This window comes from Kryptolebias marmoratus, linkage group LG22 (genome assembly GCF_001649575.2).
Source record: "Kryptolebias marmoratus isolate JLee-2015 linkage group LG22, ASM164957v2, whole genome shotgun sequence".
Classification (NCBI taxonomy): domain Eukaryota; kingdom Metazoa; phylum Chordata; class Actinopteri; order Cyprinodontiformes; family Rivulidae; genus Kryptolebias; species Kryptolebias marmoratus.
The window spans coordinates 15881639-15894476 of record NC_051451.1 but is presented as its reverse complement, the minus strand read 5'-3'; the positions used below and the strand labels follow the sequence as shown (position 1 = coordinate 15894476).

At 37.5% G+C, this 12838-nt stretch overlaps 1 protein-coding gene across 1 annotated transcript in view; it reads right to left on the bottom strand.

The window, feature by feature from the left end:
* LOC108244521 (protocadherin-15) overlaps positions 1-12504 on the bottom strand; it is a 189349-nt gene extending 176845 nt beyond the window's left edge. The window contains exon 1 of the mRNA XM_037973638.1: positions 12090-12504. The gene's annotated coding sequence lies outside the window, so the exon portion shown is untranslated. The remainder of the gene's footprint in view (positions 1-12089) is intronic.
* Positions 12505-12838: the final 334 nt, after the last annotated feature.

The following is a 12838-nucleotide window of genomic DNA, read 5'->3' as shown; positions in this document are numbered from 1 at the left end:
CCCCAAGCTTGTCATGTTCAAGCACTGTTCTCGTTTCTTTGCTAGGCTAGATTAATTAAATATTTTCAATAAAAAGGTCAAAATCAAGTAAAAAGGCAGCAGGCGCTGGGGACCCAAATCAGTAATCACACAGAGAAAATAAAATTATTTGAATAGTCATCGTTTTATTCATATATTTTGTCCACATTTCTGACTGAATTACAGACTTTGCTGAATTGTAGCGCTTAAAATGAACACTCACTGCCCAAAATGGAAACCTTACAACTTGCCCTGAATGGCCATCACATTTTTTAAATTTTTTGTTTTGTCATTTTTTTTTTAGTTATTTCATGCTCATTTTTATTGAATGTGAAAATTTAAAATCGAATTTGTCATAATAACAAATTCAGCTTTAGAACCACTAAACAGATTTTGATAAAACCTTCAGAAAGTAACCAATATGTTGCTCTTTAAAATTGATTTACTTTTGGATTCAAGCCAAATCAAGATGGCTGCCATGGTTTTCTGACCATAGCCAGCATAATAATGACTAACCTCAGTGAATTTTACAGATATTGAACTAAAATTTTCCATGCTACTACCTGATTGTCGTTTGCGACACATACTCTAAGCACAGGCCATGCGAGACATCGCAATATTGCATGAGATTGTGCATATTGTTATTGTCAAGGTTTGACCAAAATAGCGATAACTTTGCCATTTCTCAACATAAGATGAATTTAGTTTGAAACTCTGGCATGAAAGGCAGCAGGCAAGATGCATTCCTTGGATTGGCCTTGACTTGCTAGAGCATTAAACCTGAGAATGTATGAGACAATGTGCCAAAAAAAAAGAACTGCAAAAATTTCAAAAATGCAATTTATCAACCAAGATTTTTGCAACATATTAAAGTAACAGAAACATGTATTTTTTTCCTCTTTAGATGCATTATTTGATATTTCAAAAACTAAATAATTACATTTTTTACATTGTTCCTGCAGACCCAAGTCTTCCTCCACTGGGATTAATTATCTATTCATAAACCTCTCTTTAGCAGCTGTCTTTATGCATGTTACCCTTTTCAAACTAAAAGGTTTGTAGTGGGCTCATTATTCAGTGCCATGGCATGTACTTTAGTGTTTTAGTACGCACGCTCCTCCCAACCGGTGCCTACTGCTACAGAGAAGATTATTTTGAGACGGTGCCTTTGTTGGACTGACTGGACCGCTCCTGACTCTCACTTCTCAGCCAAAAGTAAGGCCAAAGATGCAGCAACAGGAGCGTTGATTCACAAAAGAAAAAATGCTATCGGTACTAGCAGACACACAAGAAGCAAGTCATGATTATTCTCCTCAATCTAACCAAAATGTTAGCTGCGTGATCGCCCGCCTTTCACCTGTCATGAAAGGCAGGCGATCATGCAGCTGCCTCTGTGTTTGTCTGTCTGTTAACAAAATATCTCATAAACCACACCAATAAATTTTAACGAAACTAAAAATGCAATCTTTTTATTTACACCTAGAACTGATTAACTGTTGGAGTCAAAACAATTCAAGATGGCTGCTACTGCTAACTGACTTAAGCAAAGACTTAAATGACTATAACTCAGTCGTTTTTTACAGATGTAGAGCAAAGATTTGGTGTGATAGTAGCTGAGTGTCAACTTCAATACATATAGTGAGAGCTAAGAGATCACATGACATATTTGATTAAAACTGCTCATGCAAAGCAGCGGGTGATATGCATTCCTTTGAGGAATGCTACTTTTTGAAATTTTAAAAGCAGAAATCTCATCCACCGTTACGTTTAGCTAAATATGTCTAAACCAAATAAGAAGTTGGTTGATATAAACTACAAAATTAAACAAAAATACTTTGATGAACTGTAAATAAAGCAAGGTGACACATCCCATTCTCTGGTTTTATTTGTGCTCCCCACCCCCTACAGATCAGAATAAACTCAAACTACCTGACATTACAGTGCATTGCTGCAACATACCTTAGTTCATCTAGCATATTTCACAATATAATGAAAGTCAAGCCACATTCTGTTTGGTTTTATGGGTGCTAAATCAAAGAGATCAAAATCCTGTGATGTTTTGAAAACTCTTAATGAATTTTAAATCACTTAAACTATGCACTAAGATTTTTTTTTCTCTTCATTCAGCCTCCTGCTGGATATTGTTTTCATGCAGAGAAACACTCTGAGCCCCCTCTAGCTATGATCTTATGAGACTATCCTCATAAGAAAAGAATGTCAGAATAAGTAATTTGTTTAAACAACTAAGAACAGTGTTTGCTTTTAGTGTCAGCACAGTCAAAAGTAAGTTTTCTTGTTAAAAAAAATAGGGAAAAAAATCTAAAAGCCAGGGTTCTTATCGGTTAGCTTGTAGACAATCAATGACACTACAGAGGCATAAACATTGTCTTCACTTTAAGTTAAATGTTGAAGAAACTCAAAGCCCACAATATGGTTATGTGTCTATGTCTGGTTTTATACACTGCTTGCATAAACACTTCATTCACATTCTCATTCACAAAGACACACTCGATCAAAACACCTTTTGTCAGTTTTAAACACACAAGTACCTCTTAATGTCATTTTACAAAGTGCATAGTCATATTATAGACAACAAGAAAAGCACTTTAATGTCTGACAAAAATGCCATTAAACTGTCACCGCGAGAGTCACCATGGTAACAGAAGAAAAAACAGGAAAAATATTTTTTGCAGAAGGTTCCATTTTTCTGTGGCTGTATCAAGAACAGCACAAAACAGACAACCTGCCTAGTTGCTTAAATTCTAAGAAACAGTATACGGCAACATTTAGGCACAACCTTTATGCAAGATGTGAACATTTCTCTCTTAAGTAAAGTTTTCTTCCTCCAAGGCCTTTTATGCAACAAATCAACATATTTTACAAGAAGCCCATTTTGCCGAGCTGACGTTGGAATGAACATTACCACGATCTTTTTATGACCACTGAGGGCAAGGAGCATAAGAAAAGGACATAAATGCGAGAGAAACATAAACATCATTTTGCAAGACATAAATCTACCCACAAATGCACATATGAATACTGTCAAAGTAGGTATTCATTTTTATTTCAAGTAGTCACAAGTGTTTTGGTGTATCAACGATAACCTTTCTGAAGTTCTGACTTGAAAAAAAGTGGGAATCAGGTAATCATAACTAAAAATACAACACACAGCTCTTACTTTTCAACCCAGTACTAATTTAACAAATACTAACAAACTAACAAATACATATTGCACACATTTAGGTAGGTATACTGTAGGTATATAGCAGAAGCATTGGGTAATTTGTGGATAACTGTAGATTGTACTTGCTTATATAAAGCTGGTATAAGTGGCTAAAATCCAGACATGAAGGAACTTCGTAACATGGTTCTATTACTTTAGGCTTTCAAAATCAGCCTTTTTGATAAAGAAGTATGGTCACATGTCTACAGTTCTAAAAACTCCTATGGCATTTGTTATGGGTTTGCCCCCAGTCTGTATTGTTAGGGGCCACAGGCAGCTGGGTTTGCACTGTAGTGTTTTTACTTTGTACCAGTTAGGTTTGCCTTTGAACGATGCTGTTTCAAGTTCAACACGAACCCAGCTACATATCCTATCACTGTTGAACAATGCCAGCATAAAGCTTCCATGTGGACCTCCTGATGTTCTCTGCCGTCACTGTAGTTGACTAAGAAATCTAAATGTTCCCAAACAGCAGGTTTGAATGATAGTGTGGGGTCCTCAGGCTCTGCTCTGTCTGTATTCTCCATACTCTCTTCTTGTAATGTTCTGCGTGGGTACTGGTTTAAAACAATGTTGCCGTTTCTGCAAACATTTCAAGAAAGTGCTAATCACATTGGTAAAAAGAAATCAAGAGAAGCAAAATAAAGTCAGATGATGTTTGTAGTCCTCAGAGACATTGAATGGCTAACCGCTGATTTACAAAACAGTTTAAAACTCTCATAAAAAAAAAATAATAATAAGTAATCTTGTAATGGCGCTATTCTAAACAGGAATAGTGCCAGTAAATGGTTTGTAAATAAAACCAATGTCCTTTGTTTCCAGCAAACCTGGCATCCGATCTCAGACATGCATCTAAAATATGTGCACTTAAGTGCCTTTTATGAGACGTTGCTTTATTATTCTCTTTTACTTATGCTGCGGCTGCTGAGTTGTTGTTTGTTCTAGCTAATGCTGAGCCAATGCACCGAGCAGGCATTTCTCACTTAGCCATAAGATATTCTAAGCACTTTACAAGAAATAATGCTCTAAGTTGACCTCAACTCAATATCTAATATGCAAGTCTCTTTTTCAATACAATTGAGATTGAAGTTTACAATAGAATTCAAAGATAGGCATACTTTATAGGGCTTTTCTATCGTAGTAAGACAAATTCACATATTGTAGCAAGTGCAGTATGTTTAACAACAAGTTATTCAATACCAAAAACTGCTAAAATTGCTCAGCAGTCAAACATGCAGTTGGAACCAGTTTGAGGTACTTTAAAATTTCGCAGCTGAGTCTGTGGAGAGGTTGGCAAGCTGTCACAAGGTCACAAATCACTCAAGGACTACTTTTAGCTGGAGCTACAGGTGTGCGATTATCTTTTGCTAAGGAAAACATCTAGTGTGCTGGGGAAAGAAAATACTAAAAGCTGTGAAAAGAACTCCTCAGAGTTTTTTTTTGTTTGTTTCTTTTAAATATGATCACCTGACACCCTATCTATTCAATCTCAGCTCAGCCTTTCTCATTATAGATTTTTGCCTTTTAGAAGGTGAACTGCGAAACCGGGAAGGCTTATCTCAGTAAAGCTTTGAACATGTACTGGTGTCACATCATGCATTGTATATTTTCACACAATTGAAGATGCCAGACCTTATTTATGCCAACTTGTCACATTGAGACAAAACTATCGGCCTCAGGCCGAGGATTTATTGTCTGATTGCTCTGTGAAGCCCATCTCATCTTAATTTGTGTAATATTGAAAATGCGACCTACATGGTCAGAGTTGTTGAAAATTCTCAGTTGACTAATTTGGATAATTCAGTTTTGAGCTTCATTACACTGACACTCATACTGAACTGGTGTCTCTTCAAGCAAGGTTGAATGCAGAGCTCCAGCATCGGTGCATGGATGTTCACCTCCTGCATTCACCCAATGTGTCCTTGAGTTCATACTCATCTCAACAAGCAATCGCCAAATAGCAAGTAATTAAAACTGAATATTTACCAGCACATATAGTGAAAAGGGTTATGTTCTGTTTGGATATATTTAGTAGGAAAACTGTAAAACCCAGCAACAAACAACTGAAAAACAAATTTAGTTACAATCTAGTTGCTATTCTGGAGCACTGATTCAAACATAGAGCCAAATATTTTCTTTGGGAGTTGATAACAGAGAGAAGAGCGTAAAATTAGGACTTAATTTGTTGGTGGGCAAAAACCCAACTGTATGTCTGCCAGCAAGTTCCCCATGGCTATTTTATACTGTGACTACGTGACTGTATTTTTTTCAGCTTATTTTTCTGCCTCCTAGATGTTAAAAGTGAATTGATCCAAGTTTAAAAACAGACCAGAATATCTTAGATGTGTCAGTCAAATTAACTTGTGTCTTTCACAGTGAAATTATTAACACCCAAACTTTAGAAACTGGTTTAACTATTTACTCTTCTCCACGGGCAGCTGATTAATAGAGATTGTTGAATTATGCTTATTAGGACTTAAAGATGTGGGGAGAAAAAAAACATTTTAGCTTTTGTTCAGTTGTTTCAACCATTCAACTTTAGCTTCTGCAGCTGTTCATACTGTTATTACAATAGGTAAATTAGCATAATAAATACAAAAAAAGAATAAAATGCTCTTATTCTGTTTCTAAATAACTAACATCCAATGGGTATTTCATAGGAGAAATATTAAATCACAAATGAGCAATGGGGAGCCAATCAGTCAAACTTATGTTCTGAAGTTGATTTAATTCAACAAAAGAAAATAAAAAAGAGTGGATTTCGTTTTTTGTTTTGAAAGCATGACCATTTTTTAACCCTGATATGTCCTTAAGGAGAAAGTGAATCCTGACAAACGTTCAAAATCTTCAATCATACTTGTCAGCATCCTTCTGCTCACAAGGCACTGTTTTCTGCCAGCAGTCATTTTATTTAGTCTAAGGTGATGAATATAAGGCTGAGTTTGCTTGCAGCTCCTCAGACTGAAGAAGTCTTTTAGATAAAAGATGAAACAGAAGAACCAGTCCAGAGGATCTGACTCAACCCTTATTAGATCTACATTTATTAATTTTATAAAAACACAAACCCAAAAAGTAAAAGTGCGTTTCATCATTTAGTTTGATTTATTTTTCAGATTGTTTTGTTTCACCACAATAATAAAAACTGTTTCCATATTTGAAAAAAAGAAATACAAAAAATTGCACAGTATCATTGAAACTGTTTTACAATTCTTCAGTCAAGTACACCAGTTTCTTTGCTGAAAGTACGGGACAAAAATAGTTTGTAAAAATGGGACAAAAAGAAGTAGGAGGTAAAGCACACGGTACATATGCACTGCGTTTGTATACGTGGGTTTTCATAGACATATCAAGTATCTTTTTAGCAACTTTGTTTTTTTAAATAAAAAACAGCAGCACTGTTTTCATGTTTTAGTGAAATTCTGGACCCAGATTTCAGATACCGCTTCTGGCCAAGTGGCTTACTCAACTTCTGTGCTTCAACCTCTTGGCTAAAAATTTACAACATATCAAGTCTGTGCTGATGAAATTCTGCACTTTTTATTGTAAGACTATACACAAACCTGTTAGGGCATCAAGAAATAAGAGAGAAATAATTATATATCGTGTAAATCTTAGTGTTTGTAGCCTTTCCCTCTGTCAGCTTTCAGGAATCTTCATTTATGTTGCTTTAACTATCATGTGACAAGTGCACTTTTACAGCTGCTCAGAACTTTTACTTTTCACAGCTTCCTTGTTATTAATTAATAATGCATGGCAGCATGATGGATTAGTGGTTAGCACTGTTGCCTCACAGCAAAAAGGTCCTGGGTTCAAGCCCCGGTTTGGATCCTGGGTCTTTCTGTGTGAAGTTGGCATGTTCTCCTTGTGTTTGTGTGGGTTTACTCCGGATGCTCTGGTTTTGGTTTCCTCCCACAGGCTAAAAACATGCATGTTAGGGTTGCCTTCAGGCCCAGGCCACCCTTGAAAAATATGTCTCAATGGGTCTCGCCTGGTTAAATAAAGGTCAATAATAAATAATGTTACATGACTTAATAAAAAAAAAAATCAATAAACACACATATCTTCTTATTTCAAACACATTAGGTATAGGTAGAGTGAAAATACAACTACTGTAAATATCAGTTCAACCGATATAACATTTCTGAATCCATCAGTTTTGCCAACGACTTTGCCAACTGCCTGCCAGGAAAAGACTGTAAAAGTTTCTTTATGATGTCAACTAATGGGCTAATTAGCATTTTAATGATGTCCTAACATTGTATGCAAATTCTATCTAGTGTCAACTATTTATTTTATTTTTGTTTGCTTTTATTTTTTTTCACTCTGCATTTACATGATGCATAATAAAATTGCCTATAAAATCCCTTTCATTCACAATGTTTCCGTTTCTGATGGAACTCGTACAAAACAAGCAGTATAAACTGCTGCTTTACAGCTAAACTCCTGATTTTATATCCGCCGTGCCATCTGGCACCATGTACATGTGTTAAAGAGAACAGCTGTGCTGTGATTTAAATACAATTTGTCTGCATTTTGGGTTCTGTCCTGAAAACTGCGACTGGATAGCCCAAACATGAAGCTAGAGGGGGTAAATTGCTTGCTTCTTCTCTTGGTTTTCTTTTTTCACACAGCCTCCATCTAGACAATAAACCACAAAATATTTGCACATGTGTGACTCATTCAGGTCAATGGTAGCTGAAGCTCGAAAAAGTAGGATGGGTGTTGAAGGAACTGACTGGCTGGAGTTTGTTTTCAGACTTAGCATGTACCACAGGGCTGCACTTATGTTTTATTTCACAAGGCTTACAACAATAAGAAGACTGACCACAGGGACACTGGTTCAGATGGTTCATGGCTGGAGCCTTTTCCAGCAGTCATAAGGTGAGAGGTAGGAGTGCATCTTGTACAGATCTCCAGTCCACCACAAAGACACACAAGACAATAAAACATACAATCTGATAGGGTAATCATTGCTCGCTGCTGAAGGCAAAGGAAATAATGATTTTGACTGTGTGTGTGCGTGTATGGGTTTGTTTGTCTGTAGCATTTTAATAATATCTCATGAACCAGTGGTCGGATTTTACTGGAACTCTCACAAAGTAATCATTAAATATACATCAACAACTTAATACCTTTTGGAGTCAACCCCATTCAAGATGCCCACAACAACTGACCAAGCTTAGCAAACAAACATGCTCTAACTCAGGCAATTGTACAAATATTGAGCTAAAATTCGATGTAAAAGTACCTGAAAGCCATTCCCAACACATACTCTGAGCACTAATTGACTGCATAGGATTTTTGTTTTTAAAGCTCTGCCACTAACTATTACAGTAATCTCTCTCTGTTGGCAGAATTTCATGAGTCGTTAGACTAATTTTAGCAAAACTCTCAGAAAGTAATCTTTGGGTGCCCATCTGCTAAATTAAAGATGGTCGTCACAGCTAATTGACCTGAGCCAATACAAAAATGGCTCTAACTCAGTCAGTTTTACAGATATTGAGCTACATTTGGTGGTAGTGGCAATATGTGTTCTTTTAAGAAGTGCTAGGCCTTTAATTAGGAAATCAATTTGGAGTCACCTATTTCCCTAACATTCATGTTTTTCATTACACAGAGGAAGTATATATGTTCAGCTGCATATTTACCTTGTTTTGACCATAAGATAAATAGTGAGTCGCTCTGCATCTAGACCAGGGGTATGCAACCCTGGTCCTGGAGAGCCACTATCCTGCATGTTTTACTTGTTTCTCTGCTCCAACACACCTGATTTGAATCAGTGTGTCATTAACAGGCTTCTGCAGAACATGAAGAGGTAATTTAACCACTGAATCAGGTGTGTTGGAGCAGGGAAACAAGGAAACCATGCAGGATAGTGGCTCTCCAGGACTAGGGTTGCCTACCCCTGATCTAGACTGAAAAGTAACAGAAGAGGAGATACTAAAAATTGTAGAAAGAATGAGGACAGAGCAGGAAAAAAAGAATGAACTTTAGTTTAGCCAAGTAAATGATACCTCCACAGAGTCTACAGCAGATATTTCTATCCTGAAACATCTTTTTTTTGTGGTTGAGGAAAAAGTAAAACCGTGAAGGAGTTTTCTCCTCCTTCAATTAAAATAACGATTTCTGTAAAATGTATCACTTTAAAAGAAACAGCAGCCCAGCAGAACAGTTGTCGTCCATGTTGCAGCATAACATACCAGAACTTGCCACAGTTTGGAAAAGTGTTCCCACAAACAAGATTTTGCCTGCAGAAAGCGGAATTTTGTATTCCGACTGTGTAACGTTATCCCCACTCTTGTCAGGGTTCTGCTGCTACAACACACTTTCCACATGATTTCAGGGCCTTTATATTTTGATGTTTTTTTGTTTTTTTTTTAGTTTGTCAAACAATCTAGGTTTGAGTTGCAAATATATTTGGTTTTACTTTGCCTTGAATTTATTTCATATTGCAGCTTTTCAGTATAGACAGCTGAGGTGTCCTCGCTTAATATCAGTGCGTTTGCAGAGATTTATTAATATTTCACATACATAAATGCAAGGAAAAATGGCTTCCTCGCTGATGAATTCTGAAGATTTTCCTTAAGTTGTGAATAAATTAAAAGTTGCTTTTACAGCATATATTGGCAAAACTGGAAGGGACAGTTGCAAAAGAGGACAAAAAAATGCTGAGCTGAGAATAAAATCTTCCCAGTTGTATAGTTTTACACTTCAGTTTGTCAAACTTAACACCATTTTTTTTAACGTTACTTCTATTTGTTCATCTCCTGTAAGATATTTGAGTTCCATTTGCATGTTTTTGCTCTTTTTCGGCTTATTTGTATTCAGTCTTAATAAGTTCTGCATGACGAACAGCACAAGTGGTCATTAGTCCTCGCTCCCTGATTGAGCAAAGCCCTCTCTGTTGCTACTTCATTTCCCAAAGCAATGGAGGATCTGTCTCTCTTACTGGCCCTGATCAGATTACTGCAGACGATTGTAATTCCTCGCAGCACGACAGATAAATATCTGTGCTTGGCTTGTCATGAATTGTTCACAGGCTGTGGTCTCCCAGTGTGACGTCAGAGAAGCTGAAGCACTGTAACTTCAAATGCTTCTGTCTTGCTCGGAAACATATTTTGCGTAACATGTAAAATTAGGCAGATAAATAAAGGCCTAGAATTAATTAAAAGGAATGCATATTGCTTGCCACATATGATGTCAGAGGTTTAAACTAAGAGCAATTTATGATAAGAAGGGAGTTAAGGTCAAACCCTAAAATAACAGTATGAGCAATTTTATGTGAGCAATATTAGAAAAGCTTTCACAAGATATGTTAGTGCTTGGAGTTTATAATGAGGATGATCCTCAGCTACCACTGCGTAACATTTTAGCTCTAAATATGTAAATTTAACAAAAATATTCCTTTTTTGTGTTGGTTAATGTTGATCAACTGTGGCTTGGAGTTTATAATGAGGATGATCCTCAGCTCTTGTGTAACTATTATGGGTTGTGGATGACTCTCAGCTACAGCTCAGTACCTCTAAACAGACTTAGTCATAGCCATTTTGGTTTTTTAAGGTAGCTTTTTAGCCAGTGCTAAAATGAATTGACTCCAGACATCGATCAATTGTAGATGTGCACTTATTTTGTGAGACTTTCTTTAAAATTCATCCAGTGGTTCATCAGCACTTTAGCTAACACACATAGACACAGGCAAAAACATAATTGCCCATATATATATATATATATATATATATATATATAATTTTTTCTTCCACCACACTGGCTTTTGACCCTTTTCTGAACACTTGAGTCATGATACACTAACCCACTGAGTGAGCCATGACAATGGGCTGCCTATGGAGCAGGATACAGGCAGAATACCAATGGACTCAGGCTGGCCCAAGCCACGCTCCTCTTCATCTCTCATTTCCCAAATGTGCCTTTGGATAGAACAGGCCAACACTAGGTAGTGAGAGACATCCTCTCTCTCTTTCTCTCGTTTTTTTTAAGTATTCCCTGCACACTTCTACACCCAGACCCACAGCTGTTTTACACAAAAAAACCAGAACTGAGAAGAGAGGAGAGAATTTTTAAACCCATCCCTCAAACAATGGCTAATTGGATCATGTGGCTTTTCTTGATGCTCACTGTAAGCAGCCCTATGCTTACACTCCAGGAGACAGTGTGACTGTATCCTGCCAGATGAAAGCCTGCCAATCTTCAGCAGCAGCTTACCCCGGCACAAATAAAGTCAAATTAAGATATGTGCCACACTGAGGCAATGCACGTCTGCCTCTGGGAGATCTAAAAACCTAAACTGATCTTATCATTGTCCCTAGGGATGCAGAGGGTTTGCATCTATGCAATTAAGTTCCAGAATAGATCAGTTCCAGCAGCTTCTGTGAAACTGTACGGATGTATAAGCTCCAGTGTGAGGCATCTATATACTATACTATCTGTGCTCTCATTATTTGAGGCAATCCAAATTTACTTCTATCCAATTCAGAATCTTAATGTTAGTTTTCTTTAAGCAAGAGAATGGTAGCATTTCGAGACTATGGGTTAGATTGACACATTTTATAGCAGCTTGAACATACAGCTATGACAAAGCATCAGTGTCTTAACTATTGGTCTCTCAAAAGTGGTGCACAGTCTGCAATTTACATTAATATCCGTGCGTACTCGGATTGCTCCGAACGCCTGGATAAAGTTGCCTGTGTGAGTAATAGCCCTTCACTAACACTTTGCTTGTCGTTTCCCAGGGGATCGTTAAAAATGAATGCAACTGCATTTTCTACCCGTCTCAGCTTTCCGGAGTGAATATGAGCTGAAAACTCAACAGGGACCAAAACGATTCCCTTACCTCACGGACGCAGCCGCTGTATTCCAAGTGCAGCAAAGGTCATTGCGCAAAAGATGTTGGGAGTGATGACAAGTGAGTTGGAGCGCACAATGCCTAATCCTGTTCTTAGTGTCCTTCAGACGTCGTCAGCCCTCTAATCTTCAAAGCGAGTGGGGTCGGAGCTCTGCGCCTATAATCTCCCCATTTACGCGTGCGGCTCACTTTCTCTTGCTCAGATGACAAAGTTATCCATGTTTATTTCACTCCGCGCGCAAAATGTGAACGTTTCCAAGTGCAAAGACAAAAAAAAGTAAGAGAGAGAGAGAGGGATAGGTGCGGTCCTTCAGTGTCTCACAATTCCTAATGAGCAAGAGCCATCAGCTGCTGGAAAGATCCGCACATCATCATCATCCAACGCGATGTGGAGACGGCTTTAAGCGATTCTCCGGGTGGATAAATCGATGACTTGTGTTGGTTCTCGTCTCCTTTCTCATTTCTTACGCTCTGGCGCCACCCAAAGTTCTACTGGGGCTTGTTGTCCACAGCCATGGACTCCCAGATGTCATGTGTCCTGCCCCCATTTAACTGATGTGGTCCATGTGCCTTATTTAGATGGGACATTTTAAGATGCATTTCAAATTCATTGATTCGGTTTCGTAAAACTCTTTGACTCGTCCCACAATTTCACATTTGGATTTATCACATGATCAGCAGTTTACTTAAAGAAGAAATTATTACAATTTCCAATCAAACCCCTTCAGAATAGGGAA